This window comes from Manihot esculenta, chromosome 2 (assembly GCF_001659605.2).
Source record: "Manihot esculenta cultivar AM560-2 chromosome 2, M.esculenta_v8, whole genome shotgun sequence".
Lineage (NCBI taxonomy): Eukaryota > Viridiplantae > Streptophyta > Magnoliopsida > Malpighiales > Euphorbiaceae > Manihot > Manihot esculenta.
The window spans coordinates 22,464,484-22,472,960 of record NC_035162.2 but is presented as its reverse complement, the minus strand read 5'-3'; the positions used below and the strand labels follow the sequence as shown (position 1 = coordinate 22,472,960).

Here is an 8,477-nt window from a genome sequence, read left to right as displayed (position 1 = left end):
TTCTTTGTAACTTCTGTTCTATGTCCACCTCCTCCTATCTCGACCTCTTCTCCAGGTAGTACCCTTTTCCCCATTCTTCACTCTCGGTTCTCCTAGTTGTCCCTATAGAGTAGCTCTCTACTTCGTCATTTTCAATGTGTTCTCTCACCCTTCTTCCTCGGGCTCTGGTTGCCGGCTCTTCCTCTCTACCAGCTTCCGCGCTCCCTTCTCCGGTCCTCCTGCTACTTTGCTGAGGAATCTGGTAGTTGAAAGTGGGTTGGGCCTTAGTGGTATGGAGCCCTTCAGCTACAGGGGGTATGTTTAATGGGGGTATTGAGACTCCTTTGCTGCAGCATCTACCCTAACCAGTGGGCAGTATTCTGTAGTTGAAGCGCCATGGTTTGGAGTTCTTGGTTGGATATGGTGGCTCTTGGTACATTCCCTGCCGAGCTCGGCGAGGGATTGAATAATACTGGTAGTTGGTTGGAGGGGGTTGAAGGACTGGAAAAAGAGAACTGTTGACCCTCTTGAGCAGAGCTTGGGTCATTTAGGACGTTATTGGTGTGGTTTTCATTGTGGTTTTCCATGTGGATCTTAGTGGGTATTATGAGAGTGAAACTCCGGCGATGAGAAGATTTCCTTCGTTTCCACAGACGGCGTCAATTGATGTTCTGAGATCAAGAAAATAGGATTTACAGTGGTTGTGTCAACTTAGATGGAGAGGAAAACGTTCCTCCCCTTTTATCCCCTTTTCCCTTTTATCCCCTTTTGACGTCTAACCGCTTTCCTGCTACAGTGCCACCTGTCCTTGTCACTCAAATCCGTATGTACGGGTGCGTCAGAACCTCTCTCAACGCCAGGCGGCCATTTAATTTCCTCCCGCGCATGCGGGCAGGGCTGCAAGGTGACTTGGCCTACTCTCTTTCCTCTTGTCACGTTACTAGGCTAGGCTTCCTTCAGGTGGGCCTGCATGTGAGGTATCCCCGACCCGACTCTTCTGACCAGGCTGAGACACGCGTCATGGGGCTAGTTTTCCTTGAGAAGGACCTGATGGGTCTTGAGCCTGTATTCTTCTTTCGGGTCCGGCCTTGTCCCCAGGTAGAGGAAGTCCGGTGGTAATCAATATAGTTTGGTTAAATTTTAAATCGAACCGACCGAATGCTCACCTCTAGTGATTCTTTATGTATAGATTGCCCATAATGCTATGGGGTGATTCCTTGCAAGGAGTACATATATTTATAAGTCGAGCCTTAAAAATGACTTCACAATAATTTATCATATACATGAAAAAGTAACATGTAATATCTTCTATTTTTATTCCAATTTTTATAATTTATTACCTGAAAATATTTTTAAATATTAAATATTAGAATCCTATTTCATATAAAATAGAATAATAATTATTTAAATTTTATTTTACTATAAATATATGTAACTTATATAAATTACTATTTAAAATTTATTCATTAAAATAATAATCAATAAATAATTTTATTGCTGATAGAATTTTATATTGTTATTTTAGATATAAAAGTATTAAATTTTATTTTAAAAAAATTAATAAATAATCTACGGGAAGTAGCTAATTCATATAATTTTTTATTTTAATTCTAATTATTATATGGTAGCAACTTTCAGTTAGGAATAATATTTATAAAATTTAGAGTAGTTAAATCTCTATAGAACAAATTAAAAATAAGAAAAGGATTTTTTTTATATATAAATATATAAAAGTATTTAATATATTTATAACTATATTTTTATATTTATAATATGTTTAATCTATATAATTATAATATTTTTTATATATTTTTTAATAAAAATAAATTAGTGAATTATTGCTGTATTGTACCGTAATAGTGTATTGATGTTTGTAGCTTTAATGTTTACAGGTTGCAAAGATAAACAATTTTTTTTTTATTTGTAATTTAACATTCAAAAGTATTTTTAAATTTTAAGCATAACAAAATTTTATCTTATATAGGATATAATAATAGCTATTTAAATTCCTTTTAATGTATAAAATTATAAAAATTACTACCTACATATTATTCATTAATATTTTAAATAAAATTATAACCAATTTATACTTTATTATTAATAAAAATTTTTGTGTGAAGTTTAAAAATAAAATATAAAAATATAAATTAAGATATTAAAATAAAAAATAAATAATTAACAAATTGCAAAAGTAAATACATATAAAAGAAAAATACAAGTTTTCACTGTGAAAAAAAATTCTAGTCTCTCTAATTTTTCTCTAGAGAGGGAATCTCTTTGTCTACTCTTTTTTTCTTTATATGGCTCGTCCGTTTTCTCTTGATATCTCTCGTGTGGCCATCCCTTGGCGAGAGGCAATCGTTCTCCCGTCCAAAGTAGTAAATTTTCTCTCTCTATTTTCTAGGTAGGGTAACGTGACTAAATAAGTTTTTCTCTTAGTTTTAGGCAGATTTGAACTATAGAGGAGGGTTTATCTTTGATTTGCTTTGTTTGTTGTTGCTGCTATTCTTCTTGGTTCTCTTTTGTTGTTTGTGTATAGGTGGATTTTAGAATTTCTTGAAGATTATTTTCTGCATGCAGTGGAAAAGAGTGGATGATTTGGTTTGGATGTCCTCCCTTTTAGCCAGCCTCACCCTTTGACGCCTATTGGAGCTTCAAATGGTAACAACTTACTTTCTTGGTAGTGGAAGAATCTAAATCTTTTTATACTGTAGAGAATTTCTAGGTTCTATTGCTCTCTCTCTATGATGAGTATCTAATCCTCAAGGCACATTGTTTTGTCAACGAGCTCTCTTCCACAGCTCTTTAGGCGTTTCTTTTGGCCTTGCTCTTCCTGGGATTATGTGGTCCTTTTAAGGTTGGTTTTCTTTTTGGATGGGAAGGGTTTGATATTCTCAAGGTATTTGCTTCTTATTTTGACTACAAACAAAACTTTCGACTGTATCATGCAGCGTAATCCAAAAGATCTTCCTACCTCCTGCAAGCTAGGATTTGGATGTTGAGCTAGGCTTCAGCCTACGTGACTTAAGCTTAGTTTTTTAGGCTTATGTAATTTTAGCATATTTTCTTGTGATGGTCATGAGTGTAAGTTCTATAGGTTTTAAGTCTTTAATATAACAATTTTATTTTCTGACAAAAAAAATAATAAAAGAAGGTATAGTGTGAAAGGCTCTTAATCACAGACATAAAGGTCTGAAAGAAAAATCTTTTATTTATTAAGCAACATTAGGCTTTTATAGGTTTTACATGATAAGATTACTAGTAACAACCACTTTCTACTCGTAGTGTTTGTTACAGACTAATTCAAAACTAACTCTATCTACTTGATTCCTAATTACTAGGAGTTTATTAGCAAAACACTGACAACTTTGAAATAGTCAAACCCAACAATGCGTCCCCTAAACTGAACGCAGTAGCATTCAGTTTAAGCTCAGAGGTACTTCACACACTCTAAGCTCTTCTCGTAGCTTTATGAACACATCAAGCTTTAGGGGCTTAGTCATTATATCAGCTACCTGCTCCTTTGTGCCATAATGAACAAGCCTCACAACTCCCTCATTCGTAAGATCCCTTAGAAAATAGAATCTGACATCAATATGCTTACTCTTGCCATGTAGAACTGGGTTCTTGGACAATTTAATTGTTGAATAATTATCACAAAGGATAGTTGTGGGCTGTTGTTGTAGACAACCAAGTTGTTGCAGAATCCTTTGCTTCCAGACACATTGATAGGCGCAAGATGCTGCCACAATGAATTCAGCTTTCATGGTTGATAGTGTCACCACCGGCTGCTTCTTTGAGGCCTAAGAAACTGCCCCTCTATTCATCAAAAACACATAACCACTCGTACTCCTCTTATCATCAATGTCCCCTGCATAATCACTATCTATATAGACAACTAGTTCTATTGTATCACCTCTCTTGTAAAGTTAACCCAAAGACACAGTACCCTTAAAATAACGCAGCACCCTTTTTGCTTCTTGTAAATGGAACTCTGTTGGACTGACCATATATCTACTTAACAAACATGTCATATGCATTACATCTAGCCTTGTAGTAGTAATATACATGAGACTCCCAATTAATTGTTTAAATAAGGTTGCATCCACCTTAGCTCCTCCTCCATCCTTCGAGAATTTAGAACCTGGTACAATTGGATTCTTAACTGGATTTCCATTATGCAAGTGAAACCTCTCCAACAACTCACTAGCATATTTCTTTTGACTTAGATAGATACCTTCTGAATTTTGCATAATCTACACCAAGGAAGTATTTTATCTTCCCTAAATCCGTCTCAAACTCATCTTTTATAGAGCTCTTAAACTTCTCAAACATGTAAGAATCATTACCGGTAAAGATCAAGTCATCAACATACAGACTTACAATTAAAACTTTCTTACCTCTTTCTTCTGACTTAATAAAGAGAGTATGCTCATAATTGCACCGTGTAAAGCCTTCTTTGAGAAAATAAGCCTCAATTCTACTATACCAAGCACATGGTGTCTATTTTAATCCATAAAGTGCCTTTCGAAGTTTGTAAACCTTATGTTCTTCACCTTTTCAAACATATCCCATCGGCTGCTCTACATACACATCCTCGTTCAATTCACCATGAAGAAACGCACTTTTAACATCAAGTTGGTACACACCCCAACCTTTTTGTGCTGCTAATGCTAGAATCATCTGAATTGTATCCCATCTTGCAATTGACCAAAGACCTCATTGTAATTGATCCCATGCTGTTGAGCGTAACCTTTTGCAACCAACCGAGCCTTGTACTCGTCCACCTCACCATTCTCCTTCTGTTTGGTCTTGAAAACCCATTTGACACTGATTTTCTTTGCCCCAACTGTTGGTTGTGTAAGCTGCCAGGTCTCATTCTTCTCAATGGACTCCATCTTGTAGTCCATAGCTTTTCTCCAATTTTCTTCTGTTGTTGCTTCTTCAAAGGAACAAGGATCTTCATAGGAAGCAAACATCACAAGATTGTTTGACTCATTTTCTTCTTTCGAAAGTCCTTCTCCTGATACATAATCTTGCAAGTATGGAGGAGCTGTCCGAGATCTATTTGCTGCCGAAAGTACATCACTTTGTGCTTCTTGATTGACTGTTGGTGCAATGAATTCTTGGTCTTCATTGTTAGTTTCAGTTGCAGCTTCTTCTTCATTCCCATACTCTTCAGCTTTATCTTCATCACAACCTTCCCAAACCAATACATCTTGTCTCACTTCTTGCATTGTTCTTCCCCAATTCCAACCCTTATCTTCTTCGAAACTCATATCTCGACTTATCAATATTTTATTGGTTGTTAAGTCAAACAACTGATATGCTTTCAACTCACCGCTGACTCCCAATAACACACAAGGGAAGCTTTTATCATCCAACTTCTTTCTTTTCTAGTTTGGCATGTGAACATGAGCTAAGCATCCAAAAACTCTAAAGTAATCCATGTTAGGTTTAACTTCGCTCCACAATTCCTCCGGTGTTTTCTTTTTCAAAACCAACGTCGGACTTATTGAGAACATGTGTTGTCCATCTCGCAGCCTCTAGCTAGAATCTCTTTGGTACCTCTTTGTCAGATAGCATACAACGAACCATATTCATAATAGTTCGATTCTTACGTTTGGCTATCCCATTCTGTTGTGGAGTGTAAGCTGCTGTGAGTTGTCTGCTTATACCATTATCTTTACAAAAAGTATTGAACTCATTGGAGGTGAACTCTCCTCCTCTGTCAGTGCGTAAACAATATATAGGTACTCCAGACTCCTTTTCAATAGGACTCTTATAATGTTTGAATGTTGTGAATACCTCAGACTTTTCATTCAGAAAATATATCCACAATTTTCTACTATAATCATCAATGAATGTTAAAATGTACCTTCTATCACTATTAGAGGATGGTGTGATTGGGTCGCAGATATCAGCATGTACAAGTTGCAATTTCTTGGAAGCACGCCATTGACTTTTTTTTTACAATTGCCTCTTTGTGTTGTTTCCCTACCAAGCAAACAATACATGATTTAGTTGTAGCTTTCAGAGGTGGAACATCATTTACCATACCTCTATATTTAATATTGGTAGCCCCTTATAGCTCAGATATCCATATCTCCGATGCCACAGCTATGATTCATCTTCCATCATTGTTTGTAAGCAAATAGAGTTTTTTGGTATCACATTAGCTGACAATGCAAACATCCTATTCGTCGTCATCCATGTCTCGATAATCAAACCCCTTCTTGGCTGATAAAGCCTGCATGCTCCATGCTTTATAAGAATGGCTAATCCTCTTTCTTGAAGTTGGCCTATACTGAGCAAATTATTTTTCAAATCTGACAAATAATAAACATCCATCATCACCTAAGTTGTGCCCTTGATTTTCAGTCGTATGTTTCCTTTTCCTATCACTTCCATTCTTGTATTATTACCCAGCTTCACGAATGTCGGTATGTACCATCAAAATCTAAGAAGTACTGCATCTTCCCACACATGTGATTGCTACATTCGGAATCTAAGTACCACATCTCTTCCCTTTTTGTGTTGTTAGTTTCCACAAAAGCCATCAGGAGCATCTCTTCATCCTCATCAACCTCAACATAGTTGGCTTTCTTGTCCCTGCTAGAACATTTGTATTGAAAATGCCCTAGTTGATGGCATTTATAACATTCCACGGTGTTCTTGTTAATTTGTCTCCCTCTGCCTCTCCCTCGGCCTCTAATTGCAACTCCTCTACCTCTGCTTCCTCTTTCATCATAACTAACCTTTAGTGCTTGCTCCTCTCCACCATTCTTTCTAAACTTTTGCTCATGAACCAATAACGAGCTTTGTAAAGCATCAATTGAGAGACTATCAATGTCCTTTGACTCCTCAATTGAGCATACAATGTAATTGAATTTCTCGGCGAGAGTACGTAGAATCTTCTCAACAATTTTGACATCTGGTATGTCTTCACCACAGTTTCTCATGTCATTGGACACCACCATCACTCTCCCAAAGTAATCATTGATTGTCTCTGTAGCTCAAAGTCTCTACGAAGAGTTTGAAGTTGAGCACGCTGCACCTGAGCATTCCCTTGATACTTAACCTTCATTGAGTCCCACAATTGTTTGGCCTTTGCTTTTGCAAAATTGTCTTCAGAATGGTCTTGTCAATGGAACTGAAGAGATAATTCTTGGCCTTCAAATCCTTTAACCCGACACTCTAGTACTCCTTTGATCTAAGGAGATTTTCCATGATCAAACTCCAATGATCATAATTCCCGTTAAACTTGGGAATGCATGCTTGTGCGAAACTGTTAGTTTCAGTCATTGTCACACACTCACCTACACTCGCAGTGTTTGAGCAGTACAGGCCTCTTTATGGCTCTGATACCAGATTTGAAAGACTCTTAATCATACATACAGAGATCTGAAAAAAAAATCTTTTATTTATTAAGCAACATCAGACTTTTATAGCTTTTACATGATAAGATTACTAGTAACAACCACTTATAATTCAATGGTGTTTGTTACGGACTGATAATTTGCCAAGAATTAGAAAAATAAAAGAGAGAAGAGATGCTCAATGTACAGATCTATTATTAAGCAAGATGACAACCCTTATATAGGCTTACAAAGAGCAAAGATATAATCTTAACAGAAATAAAAAACTGCTGCAACGTGACCATGTTCTACAGAACACTATCAACCAAATTCCTATAAAATAGGACTATAACTTTGACTAAGAAACAAAATACTGGAACTAAATAATTGCAGTAAAATAATTAACTTATCTAACAATCCCTCCCTTAAACTGAAAACTCAAAAATTCAACAAGTTTCAGTTTAAAGCTTTGCATCTTCTCTGCTGCAAACACCCATCAGACTTCTCAAATTCAGGAAAGAATGTAGCTTGAGAGACTTTGTAAATATGTCAGCAAGCTGCTCCTCACTTGGACAGTACTTCAATTCAATTTTTCCTTCATTACACAAATCTCTCAAAAAATAATACTTCACATCAATATGCTTGCTCCTTCCATGAAGTACTGGATTTTTGGACAATTTTATTGCTGAACTATTGTCACAGAAAATTGTGGTAGCTCCTTCTTGTTTAAGCTGCAATTCTTCAAGAATTCTCCTTAGCCAAATGGCTTGACAAGCACAAGACGTAGCAGCGACAAATTCCGCTTCTGTACTGGACAAAGTGACAATTGGCTGCTTCTTAGAAGACCATGAAACAGGTCCTGTTCCAAGCATAAAAATATATCCTGAAGTGCTCCTTCTGCTGTCTTGGTCTCCTGCATAATCACTATCTGTAAAGCCAATTAATTCTGACTTTTCATTAGCTTTAAAAAACAAACCGAAATCCTTCGTCCCTTGCAAGTAACGAAGAATTCTCTTGGCGGCAAGCAAGTGCATTTCAGTTGGACTCTCCATAAATCTGCTAATAAGACTTACAGCATACATTATATCCGGCCTTGTTCCGGTTAAGTACATGAGGCTGCCAACAATTTGTCTATAAAGA

At 36.5% G+C, this 8,477-nt stretch overlaps 1 pseudogene; it reads right to left on the bottom strand.

The window, feature by feature from the left end:
* Window positions 1-6,099: 6,099 nt before the first annotated feature.
* Window positions 6,100-7,066, bottom strand: LOC110608939 (annotated as a pseudogene).
* Between the last annotated feature and the right edge of the window lie 1,411 nt (window positions 7,067-8,477).